This window comes from Stenella coeruleoalba (assembly GCF_951394435.1).
Source record: "Stenella coeruleoalba genome assembly, chromosome: 18".
NCBI lineage: Eukaryota > Metazoa > Chordata > Mammalia > Artiodactyla > Delphinidae > Stenella > Stenella coeruleoalba.
In genome coordinates this window covers 3,473,187-3,496,029 of record NC_137164.1, presented here as the reverse complement: position 1 = coordinate 3,496,029, position 22,843 = coordinate 3,473,187, and positions in this window count along the sequence as shown.

The window sequence follows — 22,843 nt, the reverse complement described above, 5'->3', positions numbered from 1 at the left end:
CGGGCGCGACGTGAGCCTTCATCCAGGGCTTCCGTGGTTAAGACCCAAGCCAGTCTATCTCCGTAAGATGCGATTTCAGTCCTAGAACCGAGCCTCTCTTGGGCTAAAGCTCCCCATAACCTTCACTTGAGGAGGTGTCGGCAGGGACAACGATGACACACCCAATATGTCTGCCCAGGCGCACACCCCTCCACACACACACCCCTCCAAATACAAGACAGGGTCCCTCACTGCACGGGGCCACCCACCTCGCGATTTGACCTTGGGGTGGGGGCGGGGCCCTGACGTCAAGGCCCACAGAAAAATAAGTGCCCTACAGATGACAGAGTCTTCTCTGCTTTTCCTTAAATTGCATCTGCCCTAATACCTGCCGCACTTTCCACCTATGAAAGAAACAGGTGTCGCATATCACTTAGGAAACGGGCATCTCACTTCAGTAAACAGCCACTTCACAGCTACAAAGCACGTTCAGAAACATTTTGAAAGAGACAGCTTTGGCTATGGAAGTATGTCATCTTTTTTAAAGTGGTTAGAATCCTATTATAATCCTCATCCTAAGAAGAGGACACCCAAATATCAAACTGGGTATTGAGAGCTGCTGTGCTGTCCTGAGATGTGCTCACAGCCGGGTCCCTGGTCACAGAGCAGGCGCAAGTCTCAGTACACGACCCCGGCCTCAGACCCTGTCCTCCAGCCTCCGCTCTCCGGGGCCCCTCTGCTCCGCCTCTGCTTATCCACAGGGGCAGCAGAGGGCAGCAGGTCCTTGGAGACTGGCTGGCCCGGGAGCCGCCGGAGTAGGCTGGTTTTGAAGCATTTGCTGATTTAAGGCCGACAGGGGACAGTTTGTAAGCCAGCCTGAATCAAAGTGCTGCTTTCCACTCTGCTCCCTCATCCCACTTTGCTCTCCTCCACGGCTTTATCATCGTTACCTGGCACTATTTATTTATGGTCTGTCTTCCCAAGTCCAAGAGCAAAAGCTCCAGGGCAGCAGAGACATGTTCTGTTCAATGCAGTGACCTCAGCGCCCAGAAGAGTGCCTGGTACACGGCGGGCACTCATATTCGCTGGCTGAATAAGTCCCTTTTCCTTCAGTCTAATAAAAGGTCGATTTGAATCCTCCAGGCAGGGATGCAGTGACCTGCCCCGAGGGCTCAGACCCGTGACCCTACTGTGGACAAAACGGTTCACTGCCAGGTGGTCTTCGCTCGGTGGCTCTCAACTCTGCACATCATCACCGAGAAAGCACTCAAAACTTACTAGTTCCTGGGCCCAACCTTGACCAATTCTGACGCTTTTCTTTTCAAAGCTCCTCAAGGGACACAAACGGGCAGTCATAACTGAGAATCCCTTGTAAGAGGCAGCGGAGAACACAAGCAAAAAAGAGCTGGCTCCTGCTCTCAAAAACGTTAACCAGGGTTTCCCTGGTGGCGCAGTGGTTGAGAGTCCGCCTGCCGATGCAGGGGACACGGGTTCGTGCCCCGGTCCGGGAAGATCCCACATGCCGCGGAGCGGCTGGGCCCGTGAGCCATGGACGCTGAGCCTGCGCGTTCAGAGCCTGTGCTCCGCAATGGGAGAGGCCACGACAGTGAGAGGCCCGCGTACCGCAAAAAAAAAAAAAAAGGAAACAAGTTTGCCCAAACAAGAATTTCAATGTAGGGTAATAAATATTAGGGTGAAAAAATTATTGATACAATTAGTGATAACAGAACTAAGTGAGATATGTCCCAAGTACGTGGCATGCACCAGGCCAGCTCGTCTTCCTATAGGACAGTAGGGCCAAATCTGGAACTTTATTTTAAGTAGAAATACAGTCTCCCTCACCCCACCCCCAAGACTCAGATAACTTTCTTCTGCCTCAGTGGCCTCATCTTGACCCAATCCTCCTTTGGAGAAAAACGTTAATATTTTCAAAATAACACAATTTGTTGAAAATGTCTTGCCTAAGGAAAATACTGTACCATATATAGCAAAGCACTTTGTGACTAAGGTTTCAAATTCAGACTCATGAGACGAATCCTGAGTTAACACGCTTTGAAAATACCACCGTACAAATCAGAGTGTGTTTACAACTCCCCCACGTACATACACACCTGGTGTCAGCAGACAGAGGCAAGTCAGGAAGCATCTACTGAGAAAGAAGCTGAGGTAAAAGGAAAGAGGAGACACAGACGAGCACAGCGCAACAGAGGGAACAGCTGACGGCCAAGACCTGAGGGCAAGTTTTGTCTATTTCCGGGCTCCACCCCGTCATCCTGAGTAACGCCCAGCACACAGGAGGCGGCCTGTAAGCACATGTCAACTGGATACACAAAGGGCTAATGTGGCGTGTGCCTTCTGAAGAGGCCCACCCCGCCCAGCCCCGGAGCCAAGGACTGCTCCCTGGCCTGGTAACCTGACCCCTCTCCTCCCCACTCGCTTGGGACAGGGAGCCCGGCAGGCAGGTCTGTGTCTTGCAATCCCCTTCATCCTTCCCACCAGGGACAGTTACTTGGTCCACGTCGGGCGACTAAGGGTCTGCCTTCTGGAAACTTTGACATGGGACCCGGGGAGATGATCTGTTTTTCTGTTAAGCTGTCTTCTGCCAACTTGATTATTAGACCAGCTGAAGAACCTCGATGGGTAGAAGGAAAATTTTTCTGCCCTTTTCACTTGCAAAGGAGTTTTACTATCTCACAGAAGAAATTCTTGGAAAGGAAATATTCTAGTCTTCCTAAGTCGGAAACCTATGAAAGTGAGAAGCCCTTGGGCAGCACCTCTAACCAGCTCTGTGGAAAGAGTCAGACCTCGGACATTGTCTCAGAATAAAGAATTTGGTTGGTCTTAGCCCTGGCTGGCTTCCTGGGGGAGTGGCCTCTGGCCCCTTGGAATTTCCCAAGTAATAAGAGTGTCTATGGGCCCTTCTGAGCAACCTGCATTTATGCCAATGAGGTGACTCACAGTGGACCATGGACAGTCTTAGAATGGGGGCTGACCTGACAGAAAAACCAGGTGACTGCAGAGTTGGGGGTTGAGCCAGTTGACATCAGCCTGACCTCCTGACTGGGGGTGCGGGAGGGAGACACGGGGACTGGAGACCTATATACAGGAATCCCATAAAAATGCAGGACCCTAAGTGTCCACTGACAGATGAATGGATAAAGAAGATGTGGCACATATATACAATGGAATATTACGCAGCCATAAAAAGAAACGAAACTGAGTTATCTGTAGTGAGGTGGATGGACCTAGAGACTGTCATACAGAGTGAAGTAAGTCAGAAAGAGAAAAACAAATACTGTATGCTAACGCATATATATGGAATCTGAAAAAAAAAAGGTTCTGAAGAACCTAGGGGCAGGACAAGAATAAAGACACAGACGTAGAGAATGGACCTGAGGATATGGGGAGGGGGAAGGGTAAACTGGGTCGAAGGGAGAGAGTGGCATGGACATATATACACTACCAAATGTAAAACAGACAGCTAGTGGGAAGCAGCCGCATAGCACAGGGAGATCAGCTCAGTGCTTTGTGACCACCTAGAGGGGTGGGTTGGGGGGGTGGGAGGGAGGGAGACACAAGAGGGAAGAGATATGGGAACATATGTATATGTATAACTAATTCACTTTGTTATAAAGCAGAAACTAACACACCATTGTAAAGCAATTATAGTCCAATAAAGATGTTAAAAAAAAAAAAAAAGAGGCGGCCAGAAACTTGCAGCTTCTAACACATCCTGAGCTAAAGAGAGGGGGAGGGGTTAGGACACACAGGAAGGAAGAGCTTTCATGGGAAGGCGGAGGAAACACTTGGAAAACAAAGGTCGCCCTGTTAGGCAGCAAAGTGTCTCAGGTAGAAAGTTCTCTCTGGTCAAAGTTCAACATGTGGACAAGTAATAACACCCATGTAATGAAACCCCAACAAAACTATGGACACCAAAGCACAGGTGACATGTACTGAGGAAGCTTCCCACCAAGACCCTGCCAAACCTCGCTGTCTCTTTGGGCTGGTCCTGATTTGTACCCTTTCTGATAAAACTATAATCGTAAGTATAGCACTCTTTCCTGAGCACTATAAGTTATTCTAGTTATTACTGAAACTACAGGGTCAGTGGGAGCCCTGAATTTGTAGCCAGTTGCTCAGAAGTGCAGGTGGTCCGGGGACCCCAGACCTTGCAGCTGGGGTCTGAACGAGGACAGACTTAGAGAACTGTGTCCTTAACCTGTGAAGTTTGACTAACCCTGGGTAGCTAGTATTAGAATCGCCCTGCAGACATCACTGAATTCTAGGATGACGGAGTCAAAGGGAAACTGTTAACAATCACAAAAGTGTATTAGGTCCAAGGAGAGCTGGGTGAGAAGCCAGATCTGCAGACACTTGAACCCGATTCCCCTTCCACTGGAACCAGCCGCCCTATGAGCTCAGGCCACCTGAGCCTTGGTTTCTTCATCCGCAAAACAAGTCAATTACAGAAGTCAAGGGTTGGCAAACTTTTTCTGCGAAGGGTCAGGTAGTAAATATTTTAGGCTTTGGGCCACATGTGGCCTCAGTCTCATTTTTTTTTTTTTAAACACAAAAGTCTTAAATGTAAAAACCATTCCAGCCCCCAGCCCCGCAGGCCAGATTTCACTGACCCCTCATTTAAACCAAGTTCTTTTACAGTTAAACTGACTATATCCCAACACCCTCTTCAAGGGGAAATTAGACTAAATTTCCCCTTTATCAATAAGATAGGACATAAAATTCCTGGAAACATCGGTGTTTGGGCTTTTCCTACGTCAGTTAAAAGTTGGATGGGTAAACAACAAGGTCCTACTGTAGAGCACAGGGAACTGCATCCAATACCCTGTGATAAACCATGATGGAAAAGAATATATATATATGTATAACTGAGTGACTTTGCTGTACAGCAGAAATTAACACACTGTACATCAATTCTATTTCAATAAGGTATTTTTAGAAATTTTTTTTAAAGTTGGTTATGCCATCTTCCTAATTTTTTTATGTACTTGTAAATAAAGGTGGGTTTTTTTGCCTCCAGAAAGATTTCCAGGAAACTAGTGCAATCATCACAGAACTTTGCAACAAGAGGTATGTACATGGGCATGGGCACACGCACGTGCACACACTCCCCTTCCCAAAGAGTTTCAAGTTCAGCTCTGGCCTCTACCCCGTGTTTACAAAGATGTTCCTAATCCTTCAGGACACAGACGCAGAGCAATCCAGCAGCCGGGAAAGCACCTGGGCCAATTCTCTCCCCTAATCAAATCAACACAATGAAAACACTGTACAGAAGCAAAATGTGAGTCTTCTTGCCTCACAGACACACTTTGGAGGCCTTTGGTAGACCCCCCACTCTGGACAAACCACATCTCTCCAGATATAGCATCGATGACCCATCTCCACCGTCGGTGAATCCGATGGAATCTTCATCCACCGGTGAATTCCAAGGAAATACACCGATGGATCAGGAACTCTCATGACTGCAAGTACTGATGGGTTTCTTTTTTTTTTTTTTGATATGTATATTTTTTTATTTTTGGCTGTGTTGGGTCTTCGTTTCTGTGCGAGGGCTTTCTCCAGTTGCGGTGAGCGGGGGCCACTCTTCATTGTGGTGCGCGGGTCTCTCGCTATCACGGCCTCTTGTTGCAGAGCACAGGCTCCAGATGCGCAGGCTCAGTAGTTGTCGCTCACGGGCCTAGTTGCTCCGCGGCATGTGGGATCTTCCCAGACCAGGGCTCGAACCTGTGTCCCCTGCATTGGCAGGCAGACTCTCAACCACTGCGCCACCAGGGAAGCCCTCTCTTTTTTCAGGGAAAGAGGAGATGGGGAGGGAAATAAGAGGCTTTGTGTAGCTATGATTTAAAATGTTGTGGGGTGCTAATTCACCCAAAGTTACGGGCACTTCCTAGACGGAAAGCATGCTGCCGGGTAGTGGGCAGGGAAAAGGCACACGGCTTAAGGCAGAAGCTTACATTTTAGCTGAGGCAACAGAAACAGAGAGAACAAAAATCTGGGAATTCAGAGGACAAAGGTGACTGCCAGGCTCATAACAGGGCCCAAAACCAGGGCGATTTCATTAAGAAAAAGTTTCGGGTTTCTCTGGTGGCGCAGTGGTTGAGAATCCGCCTGCCGGTGCAGGGGACACGGGTTCGAGCCCTGGTCCGGGAGGATCCCACATGCCGCGGAGCGACTGGGCCCGTGGGCCACAGCTACTGAGACTGTGCTCTAGAGCCCACAAGCCATAACCACTGAGCCCACGTGCCACAACTACTGGATCCCGTGCGCCTGGTGCCTGTGCTCTACAACAAGAGAAGCCACCGAAACAACAAAGAGTAGCCGCCCCGCCCCCCGCTGCAACTGGAGAAAGTCGACGCGCAGCAACGAAGACCCAATGCAGCCAAAAACAATAAATAAATTTACAAAAAAAGAATGGCTATGATTTGGATGTGCAGAGAAAGCACGAAGCCTTCCAGGAATGGTACCACGGGAGCAGAGACACAGGCCAGTGTTGCTTTATTCACAACCTGGCCGGCTCCAGCTGGCGGGTGAAAGGTGAGCCACGGTCTTCTGAAGCCTAGTTTCCAGTAAGTACAGTAATGCAAACTGGGCTGTTCCTGGAAACCCATTTTATACCTTAGGTATGTTGAAATCCATCATGTAGATTACGTGAAGACAAATGTGCTTTTAAGAAATACGTTTAATAGACAAAACTAAACACAAAGAAGAAAAGCTATGCTTCAGATAGTCAATTCAGAGGATTTTTCTTTATGGGCTGGATTGGCTAAGGCTTAAAATACAAGCCCAGTGAATTTTCTGGAGCAAGTCCCTCTGTTGCTGGGATGGATATTCTCCATCACTCCTGGGACCTCAAAACTGGGCTCAGGTTAGGGACACAGACTTTAAAATCCCATTGCCGACTCAACATGCACAAATGCGGTCTCTGAACAGTTCATCCTAGGAGAGGGGCAGTGTGAAGTTGGAGTTGGCCTGTTCTAAGCAGTTTGAAGACCCACAAGACTGGGCAAAGGCACACACGTTCGCTGCACGTGGTCTCACAGCCAGCCCACCTCTCCGGCATCCTTGGTGACCCATCTCTCCCTTGGTCTTGAAGCTCCCCCCATAGCAGCCTTCTCCCCACTCCTCAACTCTGTTCCCCCCAGAGCCCTGGTACCTGCTTTTCCTTCCACCCAGAATTCTCTTCCTCTAGGCTTGTTTTATGCCAACTTCCTCCCATGGCACTGCCTGACAACCATCCCTACCGCAGGCCCTGCTGCGTTCTTCCCTGGCGCCGTGTCCTTTCTTTCACTGCACTTAGGAGATTGGTTTGCTCGTCCTCTGTCTTCCAACATTAGCTGTAAGCTCCATGAGCACGGGGCCCACGTTCATCTTAGTCACCTGCACTCCCCACTGAAGGGACACAGAAGGTGCTCCGGAAGTGTATCCAACAAACAAAGTGGACACGGCCACAAAACTTCACATCCTGTCTTACGTGGACGGAGAAAAACGCTGTAGATTGAATTCAAGGAGTTACAAGTTGGACCCTAAGGTACCACCCAAAAGAGAATTGGGGGGAAAAAGGGGAAATACCCGGTTTTGTTTAGAAGTTAATCCAATTTGATAATTTCAAAAATTCCTGTAAGTGGTGTTAAGTCTCTCTTGAGGAAAGATGCTTTGCCTCCCAGAATTTCTTCCTCTTCTTTCCTTCAGATGGCGCTGGGGAAATGGGGGGCAGGGAAGAGCCGGGGTCCTTGGACACGGATGCCTCCTGCCTCCTCTGATCCCCACCCTCAGGGGCTACAGTCCATGACGGGTCTGGCTTGGCTTCGTCAGGGGGCATTCGTGTCCCCAGCTGGCTCCCTCTCACCTGGGCTCCCTCTGCGCAGACCACAGAGCCCACCGTCCTCTGCCTCCGGGCTGCCTGCGTCAGCCATCCACCTGCAGCCCTGCAGGACCTGCCGGCTGGAAGAGCCAGCGGCTTTCAAATCAGCTCCAGACCACTTTGAATGTACAGGTGGGCAATTCAAGAAAACAAAACTATTACCCTTCAGTTTTATCCGCATGTATCCCACACACCTCGGCTCTCTGATTGGGGAAACTTTCCCCAGGAGAGAAAAATTAAGATGTCTCTTGTCAGATGATTCTCCTCTCCCAACCCCTCCCCAAGGATCAAAAACAGAGGCGAGCTTTTTCATGTCCTGCCCTGACATCATCCTTCTGGGTGCCATACAACACTTTAAAGACCCCCTGAGCTCTCTCTTCAGTGTAGAAAACGATGAGTCAGGCCCCCTGCAATGTCTGTTGTAAATATGACAAAAGGGAGAGAAAAACTGATCTGCAAAGTCTCCTCAGAAACAAAAGCCTAGCTTGCCTATTCCTGCCCGTTCTGAAAGGCACCTTGATGTTTCTCCTAATCCCTCCCAGGGCGGAGGAGGGTCTGAGTGCCTTGAAGTCAGATGCCACATACAAGAGAAAGGCACGCGTGTGTGCGCCAGCCACCATCCCGTGTCATGTGCAGACCAGCCTGTTAGGGTCCTATGACCCGTGGTGACAAGCAAGCGTAACGCTTTTCTTCCATCAACGATCTTAACCTCCAAAAGCAGGCGCAGATCTGAACAAACCAGCACGGAGGCCAAGTCATCCATCTTCACTCCCAGCTCCTCAGGTACGCAAGACGCGCTCTCCCAGTGCGACGGCTCTTCCCGACTCTCATGGTGAAGCGACATTTTGTGTATCACGTTTCTTCTCAGACAGAGACGTGAGAAAGTTTCAAATACGGAAAATCATTAAAAAGGTAGCACAGTGCCAAGGAGACGCAGATGGAGGAACCTGGATCTCCAGCCCCTCCACCAATGCGGTGTCACCAGGTCAGCCGACCTTTTCAGGTCACAGGGTCATCGTTATGATAAAAAGCACCACTATCTTCTGCTGAGCCCTGTCTAAGCATTTCATCTGTATCAACCCTTATCGTTGCTGTAACCATCACTGGATGAGCACGCTCACCTGGTAGAAAAAACTGGGGCGAAGAGTAACTCAGCAATGAGTTCAGTGTCTACAAGTTGAGTTTCTTTGCAGTTCAACACAGGCAGCCGCTAGGTCTCTCTTCACTTGCATAACACGTCCCCGTCCCTCAGACGTCCTCGGAAGCAGCCACTTTCAGACCCACCCGCAGCAGGAAGCGAGGCCCCTCCTACACACACCTGCAGGCCCCAGACCTCAGCCAGCTCTCCCGTCAGCTCAGGGTGTATATATACACGCATTCTGCCCTGGTGCCAAGCAGACCCCTGACACCAGGAAACTGGTTCCAGCCACAGACGCGGGACAGCCGACACAGAAGGGCCCAGCACCCTTGCCCTGCTCTCACACGGGTGAGTCACGCTCGCTGGCAGGGATGCAGGTTGCATTTCCATGCTTAGTGCGTGCTGGCATGTTAGCTGGCCTAAGTAACGTTCAAAAGAAAGACTTTTACTTTCTGTTTTGAATTTTACCATCACCTTCTAAGAATAAATCGGTTTCGAAAAACAATGCTATTAAGCAGAAGTTTCAAAGTCAAAAGCCGATGAGCTAAACAATCATGGGGACTTCCCTGTTAGCGCAGTGGTTAAGAATCCACCGGCCAATGCAGGGGGCGCGGGTTCGAGCCCTGGTCCGGGAAGATCCCACATGCTGCGGAGCAACAAAGTCTGTGTGCCACAACTACTGAGCCTGAGCTCTAGGGCCCACAAGCCACAACTACTGAGCCCACGAGCCACAACCACTGAAACCCACGTGCCTAGAGCCCATGCTCTGCAACAAGAGAAGCCACCGCAATGAGAAGCCCACGCACCATGACGAAGGGTAGCCCACGCTCGCTGCAACTAGAGAAAGCCCGCGTGCAGCAAAGAAGACCCAACAAAACCAAATTAATTAATTAAATTTTTTAAAAAGGCAGTATGCGCACTTTAAAAAATAAACTTAATCATGTTTTATAGGAAGATAGAAAAGAAATAAAGCCAACCCCCCAAAAAAGAATTCCTTGAGGGAAACGGAAGATGGAACCACCTGAAAGGTACAGCTCGTCATCAACAGAGCCTCACTCTAGGTAATGTATTTCCTAATTCTGTACTCTCCCGTCCCCATCGCTATGGGTGTACACAGCTGTCAAGCAGCCACTCCCTGAGGTTAAAACTTCAGCCTTACGGTAAATACAAAGCTGGACTCTGTGGCAGGCTCCCACACCTGATGCTGACACTATTGATGCAGTGATCTCATCACAGCTACTACACCACATGTTACAATGAACTCAAGCCTGTCTAATCCAAAGGCATAATCCTACCTCCAAACCTCAGAAGAATCTCTTAATCTTCCTGACCTCAAACACTGATATGCCCTCCTGCGAGGTATTAGACTTAACAAAGACTCTCTAATTTTACAAGCACAACTTTTTTTTTTTTTTTCCGGTACGCGGGCCTCTCACTGTTGTGGCCTCTCCCGTTGCGGAGCACAGGCTCCGGACGCGCAGGCCCAGCGGCCATGGCTCACGGGCGCAGCCGCTCCGTGTTATGTGGGATCTTCCCGGACCGGGGCACGAAGCCGCGTCCCCTGCATCGGCAGGCGGACTCTCAACCACTGCGCCACCAGGGAAGCCCAGCACAACTTTTTAAATTAATTCTGTGAACTTATATGGTGATAATCGTCAAATGAAACGGTTCCAACACCGCAAGAAGACTTATTAAACATCTAAGTATCAGCTACTATAATTCCTCAACGCATGCACAACCCTCTTTTTGTCAAAAGTCATTTCTCCCAAGAATTTCTCTGTATTTACTTACTCAATATTCCAAGCAGGAACCCCTCTGCTCAGTGCACTGATAAGCATCAACTCTGAGTCTCAGATTCCAAGGGGCATCCCTGTGTCCACTCTTCCCTCCAACCATACTGCTCCTGTACCTCAGAAGTCTAAATTAAGTCCCATATTTTCCTTGCACACAAAAACAATTTACTGGTATATTGTACTAACTGACCCAACGAACTCTTCTTTCCCTACAGTGGAGTCACGGTTCATGGTGAAAATATTTACCAGGTGTTTAAGGTTGCCCCCAAATCTGTATCATGGTGAGGGACTGCATCATAAAAAACCCCTGTCAATTACCCAAAGAGGTAAAAACTTCCTGGCTAGAGTACTGGTAAGTAAGAGTTATGAATTGCCTGCCGCCCAAAGATTATTCCATGATAGCTCTCCCAAGTGCATTATAACAGGTATTGTTGTAATAAGGAAGAACCTTTGTATACTGTTACAAGTTCATCACTAAAGGGATGTTGCCTATAAGCTTAAATTACACATAACAGCCCATCTCTGGGACCTCCCTGCCCCCCCAGCTAAAGAGCATTAAGCTAAAACACCCTTGTTTGGCTCACAAGGAACATCCTGACCAGGCCCACCTGTGAATGATTGCAGGAGGGAGAAATCAACACATCCCCTCCAGTGGCTGATGGGAACAAGGAAATGTTTTGATTTTACTCCCTCCCCTTTTAGTATCAAAGGAGACTGCTTTTTATTTTTTTTAACATCTTTATTGGAGTATAATTGCTTTACAATGATGTGTTACTTTCTGCTGTATAACAAAGTGAATCAGCTATACATATACATATATCCCCATATCTCCTCCTCTTGCGTCTCCCTCCCACCCTCCCTATCCCACCCCTCTAGGTGGTCACAAAGCACCGAGCTGATCTCCCTGTGCTATGCGGCTGCTTCCCACTAGCTATCTATACTTTACATTTGGCAATGTATATATGTCCATGCCACTCTCTCACTTCGTCCCAGCTTATCCTTCCCTCTCCCCATGTCCTCAAGTCCATTCTCTACGTCTGCGTCTTTATTCCTGTCCTGCCCCTAGGTTCTTCAGAACCTTTTTTTTTTTTTAGATTCCATATATATATGTGTTAGCATACGGTATTTGTTTTTCTCTTTCTGACTTCACTCTGTATGACAGACTCTGGGCATCCACCTCACTACAAATAACTCAGTTTCGTTCCTTTTTATGGCTGAGTAATATTCCATTGTATATATGTGCCACATCTTCTTTATGCATTCATCTGTCGATGGACACTTAGTTGAAGAAGCCTAAATTCTGACTCAGGCAAGATGGTTTTCTGGGACCCGAGTCCACCATCCTCTCCGTCTGGCAGCTTTGCAAATAAAGTCTCTCTTCCTTGCCCGACACCCTGTCCTTCGATCTGTTTCCCTGTTGGGCAGTGAGCAGAGCAACAGGAGCTTGGACTTTGTTACATTGTAAACTTTCAACACTTTACTTTTACTGCAGTCTGGGTGTGCAGGTAGAAACCTTTAATGGTAAGAGCAATGCAGATCAGACAACAACCAGGGTCTAACACTGTGCTGTCCACCTCGGTAGCCACTGGCCACACGTGACGACTGGGCACTTGGAACATGACTGGTCAGAAGAGAGATACACACAAGTATAAAACACACACCAGATTTTAAAGACTTGGTATTCAAGAAAAGAATGTACGATGTCTCCATTTTTATAATGATCGTGTTGAGATTACATGTGGGATATACTGAGTCAAGGGAAGTATACTATTAAAGTACAAATACACTCACATTTCTACTGGACAGCGCCAGGTTAGCAGTTATGATTGATAATTATCTTACTCTCTGTCTGCTTCTTACCTCTCAGTATCTCCCGCAGCCCTTCCCACCCTTCAGTTAAACCTGCAGCTTGTATCGAAAGAAGTAATTTCGATTCCAGCTGAAGGAAAATTTAATAGGGAAGACGATTTGTACCTAAAATCACCACATCCTAATGCTACGTACTAACACTTCACCCAGCTCTAACTTAGCCCGCTGGCAAACTTCCTATCCAGCTGCAATTTGGGGATAAAAATGCCCGTAGAGAAATTCAAGCTCATGGAAGAAAGAGTTGCACTAAAATCCAAAGAGTTTCCTTGTAAGAGAACTTTAGTCCTGCCTTAGAAGTGAGCATATATTTGTTTATCCCTGTTTCTAATAAGACTAACTAGATACAGCTCTACCTCAGATTAGAGACAAGGGGAGGAAACAGATGGCTACAGTAAAGGCATGCTAGTCACTGGTCAGAAGTGACAGCTCATCCCAGGGAAGGGCACAGAAACACACACACACACACACACACACACACACACACACACACACACACACACACACGTTGACCAAGCACAGCAACCTCTGAGAACGTAAGTTAGAGGCAGTGCACTGTCCTCATGCCCAGACACAAAGACAGCCCTAAGGAAGCACAAGATAGCCACTCATGACCAGTTACCATTGTGTCATTAGGAAAAATTTGAATAACACTTTCCTAGGGGCCCTGAGGCTTTGTGCCAAAGTTTTTAATTCAACAGTTGCCTATTATGTTTTGGTAAATTAACAGTTAATGTATCAGAGCTGCCTTTTTAAGCAAGCTTAAATTCTTAATTTAGTATCTATTGATCAAGCTAACAAAGATCTTCGCTGTTTTAAATATTTGAGATCTTTCTGAAAATATAAGATGTATACGACAGCATAGAGTAGTGTATCTTAAACACATCTGTACCTATAAATGCTTTTAGAGCAAGAGAATTACTTCCACACACTTGATACAAACTTAAATAGGATATCAGTCTTTAATAGCGCATTTTCAAGCATACGACATTGATATTCGATTTACACAAAAATACCATAACCAAGTGGACCTAAAAACCAGTCCTAAGTTTATAAAGAGAGAAAAAGCCCCAAAACAGAATTGAATTATTTTAGTGAAGAAAAAAAAAATCAGGATGATGCTCTATGTCACCTGTAGAACATAACATCCTCTTGCTGTACTTTCAGCCCTTGACAGTGGGAGATGCCAGCCGTCATGTACTTTTCCTCTCCCCATGTCACAGCTGTCTCTTGTGTGACTAACAGTAGAGCTAGGTTGCAAACTTCCACTAAGTTCTCCAATTAAAACTCATGGACTTCCTCAAGTTCAGGAAGATGTATTTGCTTACAGAAAAGGATCTCTCTTCCCCTTCTCTCCCCCTTGCAAACTCTACATTGAGATTTTGATAACTGAACCCAGCATGACACCTGAGTTTTTGGTATGGGGTGACTTTCCACGGCTGTAATAACAACCCAAGTTAGGGGATATTTAATCAGCTGGCTCCCTCAGACCATGCCACAGCGAGCCCAGAAAGTCTGAGCTAATTAAGACAAAAAAAAAAAAAAGCACACATCAATGACCAAGGAAATACACAGTAAAATGAGATTATCCTCTCTCACAAACTGACGGTTTAAAATACACCAGTTGAGATCTGTCTCCGACCGTGAGGTTTACAAGGAGGTCCAAATAAGTGTCCTTTCACTGTAACAATTAGAAAACTGGAATCTAGGAAACTTTTTCTTTTTTTTGCGTTACGCGGACCTCTCCCGTTGCGGAGCACAAGCTCCGGACGCACAGGCTCAGCGGCCATGGCTCACGGGCCCAGCCGCTCCGCGGCATGTGGGATCTTCCCGGACCGGGGCACGAGCCCATGTCCCCTGCATCGGCAGGCGGACTCTCAACCACTGCGCCACCAGGGAAGCCCTAGGAAACTACTTTTTTTCTGATATCAAACAACAGGCAGTGTAGGAAAGTAACTTGAGAGAAGAGAAACAAACAAGGTGAACCCAATGATCATACCTTTCTACTTGAAAACAATTTCCGGGCAAAAGTGCAATGAAGGGGGAACCCAAACAAAAGGCTGGCAGTCTCACCAAACTGAGGAGACAGACATCTCAGGGTGATGAGGCCAAAATGCTGAGAATTTACAGAGCGCGAACTGAGGAGGGTGGGACTATGCAAAACAGACCCTCTAGAAATTTGCATACGGTCACCTCGACTCTTTGGCTAAATTCCAATTTGCACATATGCGTGGCAAAATTCATCAGGGGCAGAATAATGACCAAGGAACTGCCAGAGAAAAGATTTCCAGAGTTCACACAAAGCCAGAAGATTGTTAGAGTTCCTAGGAGCCAGAGATGACAGACCGTGTTGACTACATTGGAGCTAAAATAGATTCATAAAAACTTAAAGGGCTTCCCTGGTGGCGCAGTGGTTGGGAGTCCGCCTGCCGATGCAGGGGACACGCGTTCGTGCCCCGGTCCGGGAAGATCCCACATGCCGTGGAGCGGCTGGGCCCGTGAGCCATGGCCACTGAGCCTGCGCATCCGGAGCCTGTGCTCCGCAACAGGAGAGGCCACAGCAGTGAGAGGCCCGCGTACCGCAAAAAAACAAAAACAGTGAAACAAGAAAGTATATAGCAATTTGAACATCATTATAAGGCAACTTGACACAGCTGGCTCTTCAAGAACTCTCCACCCAACAAAAGAACACACAGTGGGCCATTCAACAAGAGAAACCACAGTTGTACTCTCCTAGTCTCAACTCATTTAAAAGGACTGAAATTATGTAAAACGTGTTCTCTGACCACAATTAAAAATCCATAATGAAAAGCTCTTTGGAAATTTTTGAAATATTTGAAAATTAAACACACTTCTAAACTGTAGGGTAAAAGAAGAAATTAAAAGGAAAATTAGGAAGTATTTCAAACTGAATAAAGATAAAGTAACGAACGCTCTAGTTTGGAGCAGGGGGGAGGCAAGGCAGCAGTCTGAGAAGAAGACACACAAAAATAGTCAAACCAGATCCTGCCCTCATTCATGTCAGGGCTGTGTAGGTAAAACGTAAGCGAGACACACGAACACACACTGTGTTGTGTTACAAGCGCCACAGGAGTTAGGAAGATGCCTTCAGAAGAGGCAGAGCTTGTCCTTCCGTGAGTGGGTCGTGGTCATGAGGGGAGGATGGCGGGCGGGGACACGCGGACAAGGGAGGGAAGGGACAGAGGAGGCAGTGCTGCGAGGAGAAGGCAAGGGAACCCGAGTACCAGGAATACCATCCGGACACTGGAGCACGTAGTGTGCTCTATATTCACATTCTCTTTTGTTTACAGCAATTCCGGGAGGTTGGCATTAACTTCACTCCACACGCAGGAATCTTACAAGTTGGTTGACTTGTGCAAGTTCACACTAATGGCTGCAGTGGGCGGAAGGTCAGAATCCAGGCTCCTTGTCACCGCCAGCTAACCCTAACCCTAACCGAACGGTCGTCACTGGGTTCCCATCCCCAGGCTGCCCACATCCACAACCTTGTCCCATCAAGTTCACTCCATCTCCCAGTAACCCACCAGGCATCCTTCTGCTTTTGCTCCAACTCTGCCCGAAAGCTTCTCCCCACACCCTGCCATTCTCTACGTGAATCTTGCTCATTACATGAGACCGAGGAGTCCTCCCCTAGAACCTTTCCTGCGACCTCTTTAGAACTTACATTCTCTCTCTTATATGGTCTCTACTGAATAAGCACAGTAAGAGTTTATACCGGTATGTGAAGATGTACATTTCAGCTAAAAATTATTTTTTTAAATCAATACTGAAGTCAGCATACATCAATTCAGTCGATAAAACCAGCGCCCACTTTGTACCCAGAACAGCACTTAAGGCAGAGGTGAATGAGACAGTCCCTGCCCTTCACAGATCCGGGAAAACACTAAGTCCCTGTAAATCAACAGGGCAGTTCTCAGAGAGGGGAAAGCAAGGGCAGGAATGACACTGCAGCTCGGGACGTGAACAGTGGGTGCGACACCATGAACTGCAAGGGAAAGGATGGTGTTTGGTTGTCAGTGGTTGAAGGGAATGCAGAGGGAGGAAAGGATGAATGAGATGAGAGGGGTTTTGCTGGGTTTAAGACATTTCAAGTTTGCGGTTGCTGTGAACGCTTCAAGGGGAAACGCTCAGTATACATTTGGGCATTTGTACACAGAGGCTGAAGCCAGGTCTGGCTGGAGATTAAGGAACCATCAGCATGAAAAGGGTGGATGAGATCGTCTCAGGAGAGTATGTTCACTGAGAAAATCCAGACTGGCACTGGCTATGTGCTGCACTATGGCTTAGAGAGAAAATAAGCTTTAAAAGCTGTCCTTTCAAAAGAAGATCAGTCTAAAATAAATGAGCTAAGCTTTTATATTCAGAAACTAGGAAAAGAGCAAATTAAACACAAAGGAAAGGAGAGAAATGAAGAGGGAAGAGAGAAAAGAAACTAAAGAAATAGAAAATATACATATTACAAATCTTAGTCTTTGCTATAGTTTATCTGACAATTTGAGTACAGAATTTTTTAAAATGCCTAAGAAGAAACAAAAACAAATTTTTAAACAGGCATTTTTTCTGAGAACTAAGTCTTTTTATATACCTGAGCATAACAAAAGTAAAATTAAAATGGTCTAGGGACTTCTCTGGTGGTCCAGTGGTTAAGGCTTCGCCTTCCAATGCAGGGGGTGCAGGTTCAATCCCTGGTCGGGGAGCTAAGATCCCACATGCCTCATGGCCAAAAAAACAAAACATAAAACAGAGGCAAAATTGTAACAAATTCAGTAAAGACCTTAAAAATGGTCCACATAAAAAAAAACTTAAAAAAAATAAAGTTTAAAAAAAAATTAAAGTGGCCTAAAAAAATAAAAGCTTCCCCTAGCCATACCTTCAAATTTTCACTATAGCAGGTAATTCGTTTGACAACAGACTAAAAGGAGAAATACAGCCTCCACAAAGGCATTGGTGCAACTGCAAGGTGGCTTCCCCACAAGACTGCATTCAAGAAAGAACTCCACCACTAGAGAAAGCTTGGAAACAACGTTAATAGAACATGTACAGTAACCTCAAATTTTATCACCTAATTAAGTTGCACAATGGGGGCTACTTTCAAGTATCATGATGTACTCTGACATGTAAGACCACACTGCTACTTCTTTTAGCTGTTGGGTTGTCCCATTAGGAAAATGATATAATAAAAGTTTATAACATCACACCTGTCAGAATGGCTGTCACCAAAAAGACAACAGGTAACAAGTGTTAGGGAGGATGCAGAGAAAAGGGAACCCTCGTACACTGTTGATGAGAATGTCAATTGATGCAGCTGCTGTGGAGAACAGTACAGAGATTCCTTAAAAAAAAATTGGAAATACAGCTACCATATGATCTAACAATTCCACTTTTTCCCCCCACCAAAGAAAACAAAAAAACACTAACTTGAAGAGATATATGCACCCCCATGTTCACTGCAGCATTATTTACAATTGCCAAGATATGGAAACAACCCAAGTGCCCACCAACAGATGAACGGATAATGATGTGGCATATATACACGATGGAACATTACTCAGCCATAAAAAAGAATGAAATCTTGCCAGCTGTGCCAACATGGATGGACCTAGAAGGTATTATGTTAAGTGAAATAAGTCAGGCAGAGAAAGACAAATATGGATGATTTCATTTATATGTGGAATCTAAAAAAGTAAATGAACAAACATAAAACAGAAACAGATACAGAGAACAAACATCTGGCTGCCAAAGGGGAGGTGGGTAGAGGGAGGAGGGAAATAGGTGAGGGAGATTAAAAGGTACAAACTTATAGTTACAAAGTAAGTGACTCACAGGGGTGAAATGTACAGCATGGAGAATATGGTCAATATTATAATAACTCTGTGCAGTGACAGTAACTAGATTAATCACAGTGAGCATTTTGAAATGTATACAAAAATCGACACGCTATGTTGTGCACCTGAAACTAACAATGTTGTAGGTCAATTATACTTCAATTTTTTTTTAAACATCTTTATTGGAGTATAATTGCTTTACAATGGTGTGTTAGTTTCTGCTTTATAACAAAGTGTATCAGTTATACATATACATATGTTCCCATATCTCTTCCCTCTTGCGTCTCCCTCCCTCCCACCCTCCCTATCCCACCCTACTTCAATTTTTTAAAAAAGAGGGGAAAAAAGCTTACAATTGAAGGTTCACAAAGGAAAGGTGAGGGGCAAACTGGAGAAGATCTGCCCAACAGTATAATGAGAGACAGGACAAAGGTTCCAAGTCCAAGTCGAACATCTATCTGCTCTCAAATTATTACCCCCTTTCTGTAGCAAAAAGAACATATCCTCTTTTAACATTAAGCAAAAACAAAGTTAAAAAAAATTCGTGAAGCATCATGGTGGTGTGAGTCGTTCCTTTTTTCTCTCCCCTTTGATTTACAACTCATCAGACACCCATAACTGGGGAAAAAAACCACCTCTGCACGGCAGACCAGGACACCAAGATGCACCCATCTGTGCACCTGAAAGTGGGTGGACGGCACCTTGGAGGAGACTGCAGAGCGAGGGAACTGGCCACGGGGCCAGCAGTGGCAGAAGAGATAGTCGTCCATCTGGCAGCAAAGGAGCGCAAGCTTTCTGACAGAGATGTTGCAAGGTGAAGGCGGTGAGTGGGGACCTGCCAGGACCAGCTGCTCTCTCAGGAGAGACCAAGGGACCAGGGGAGGGAAAGGACAGGGAGGTGGCTGGACAAAGAAAACTGGAGGGAAGCAACTCCTGTTTGTCCCAGGAGGCAAGAGCACCACCCCCAGACCTCTGGGATCCCCCCGCCACTCGAGGACCCCCTTACTGGGTGTGGGCACACCCAGGTGCCAGGTACACACCTCACCCCACTCGGCCGCCACCCTTTGTTTTCTGTTTTTGCTTTTAACGTGCCCACTCCCAATCTTCGCGGGGAGTTAGCTCAGAGAAGAGAAACCAGAAACTTGTGCCGTAACACCACCTCCTGGAAAACAAAAAGACTCTTAACTAGCGACCTGCTGAAGAACTGTTAGAACCAAAGTCCGCAAAGAATAGACTAAATAAGGAGGGTGCGCATGACTTCAAATGTGTCAGCACAGGCACTCTTCATCAGACACCATGAAAAATCACGGTAATATGGTAAAGCAAAAAGAAAATGACAATTTTCCAGCAACTAAACCCAAAGACATGGAATACTGCAATATAACTGATAAAGAATTCACAATAGCTGTTATGAAGAAATCCAATGAGCTACAGAAAAACTCCGGCAGGCAGTTCAACGAGTTCAAGAATAAAATTAACGAACAGAAGGAGTACTTTACCAAGGAGACTGAAATTCTAAACAAGAACTCAACAAAGTCTGGACCAGAACTCAATAAATGAGATGAAGAATGCATTTGAATACATTGGAAAGAGAGCAGATCAGACAGAAGAGAAACTATGTGAGCTTGACAACAGAAAAACATAAATGATTCAGGTAGAAAGGGACAGAGAACTAAGATTTTTTTTTTTTAAAGTGAAGAAACCTACAGGAACTATCAGACTCCATTAGAAAAGCCAACATAAGAATAATGGGTATTCCAGGAGGAGCAGAGCGTATTTAAGGAAATAATAGCTAAGAACTTCCCAAACCTAGAGAAGGTTTTGGATATGCAAGTCCACAAAGCTAACAGGATACCTTATCATCTCAATGCAAAAAAAGTTTCTCCAAAAGACATATTAAAAATGTCAAAAGTCGGGCTTCCTTGGTGGCGCAGTGGTTGAGAGTCCGCCTGCCGATGCAGGGGACACGGGTTCGTGCCCCGGTCCGGGAAGATCCCACGTGCCGCGGAGCGGCTGGGCCCGTGAGCCATGGCCGCTGAGCCTGCGCATCCGGAGGCTGTGCTCCGCAACGGGAGAGGCCACAAAACTGAGAGGCCCGCATGCCGCGAAAAAAAAAAAAAAAGTCAAAAGTCAATGATAAAGGATTTTAAAGGCAGCCAGGGGAAAAAAGGCAAGAACCTGCAAATACCCCCGCTATTAGGTTATTGTTTATCAGCAGATTTCTCAGCAGAACATCTACAGGCCAGGAGGGAGTAGAATGACATATTCAAAATATTGAAAAACGAAGACTGTCAGACAACGATACTCTGTCCAGCAAAGTTCTCCTTCAATATGAAGGAGAAATAAAGACTTTCCCAGACAAACAAAAGCTGAGGGAGTTCACCACCACTAGACCTGCCATAAGAGAGATGCTGAATGGGGCTCTTCAAGCTGAAACAATAGGAGAGTACACAAAACTCTGATTAAGATGAAAAATAATCAGAATTAGAATACTCTAACTTTTTAGAATAGTATATTAAACTCTTCATTATAGCATCAAGATTAAAGGAAAAGAGCACTAAAAATAACTATAGCGACTACAACTTGGTAATGAAGTCACAGCATAAAGAGATAATTTGTTTCATCAAAAATATGAAAGGGGAAGAGTAAAAGGATGGAACCTTCATAGGCAAATGAAGATTAACTGCTATCAGCAGGAAAAGGACTATTTTATCTATGAGATATTTTATGTAAAACTCATGGCAACTACAAAGCAAAAATCTAAAGCAGAGACTTAAAACATGAAAGAGGAGATTGAGCAAATCACCTTGAAAAACTGCCAACTTACAAAAGGTAGACAGAAACGGAAGGAAAAAAAAACAATGGAAAGACAAAATAACCAAAAAACAAGATAAAATGGCAGTAAAATCCTAATATATCAATAATCATCCTAAATGTAAAGGAGGGAAGAAAGGCACAGAGTGGCTGGATGGATTAAAAAAAAAAAACAAAACCAATTATATGCTGCCTACAGGAGACCCATTTCAGCTCTAAAGACACAAATAGGCTCAAAGTGAAGGGATGAAAAATGATATTCCAAGCAAACAGAAACCAGAAGAAGGCAGGTGTAGCCATACTCGTATGAGATAAAATAGACTTCAAGCCAAAAAGGATAAAAGAGACAATGAAGGTCATTATGTAATGGTAAAGGGGTCAGTACATTAAGAAGATGTGACAATTTTAAATATATATGCTCCTAACACCCAAGCACTGAAATACATTAAGCGATACAGATCTTAAGGGAGAAATAAGACAGCAATACAGTGATTGTAGGGGACTTCAATACCCCACTACCAGCAATGGATAGATCATCCAGACAGAAAAACCAACAAGGAAATGTTGCAATTGAACTACACTTTAGAGCAAATGAACTTAACAGACATAGTGAACATTCCATCAAACAGCAGCAGAATGTACATTCTTCTCAAGTGCATAGGGGGCATTCTCCAGGATAGACCTCAGGATGGACACAAAACAAATCTTAGCAAATTTTAAAATATTGAAATTATACCAACTATTTGATCACAATGGAATGAAACTAGAAATCAACAAGAAAAGATCTGCAGATATATGGAAACTAAACATACTTCTAAACAACCATCGGGTCAAAAAAGAAATCAAAAAGGAAATTAGAAATTAGCTTGAGACAAATGAAAATGAAAACACAACATATATATGGCAGGATGCAGTAAAAGCAGTTCTGAGAGTGAAGTTTAGATAAATAAACACATATATTAAGAAATCAGAAAGATCTCAAACAGTCTAACATTACAGATGAAGGATTTTGAGAAAGAACAAATTAAGCTCAAAGTCTGCAGAAGAAAGGAAATAAGTACCAGAGTGAAAATAAATGAAAGAGACCATAAAAACAATGGAAAGTATCAACAAAATTAAGAGCTGTTCTTTGAAAAGAAGCAAAATTGGCAAAACTTTAGCTAGACTAAGAAGAGAGAAGATTCAAACGAAATTAGAAATGAAAGAGGAGGCCTTACAACTGATACTACAGAAATGTAGAATCATAAGAGACTGCTATGAACAATTATATGCCAACAAAATACATAACCTAGAAGAAACTGATACCTTTCTAGAAACACAACCTACCAACACTCAATCAGGAAGAAACAGAAAATCTGAACAGACCAATAACTAGTAAAGAAATTGAGCCAGTAATCAGAAAACTCCTAACACATAAAACCCCAGGACAGATGGCCTCACTGGAGAATCCTACCAAACATTTAAAGAATAATTAACATTAATCGTCCTCAAACTCCTCCAAAATACTGAGGAAGGGAAACACTCCCAA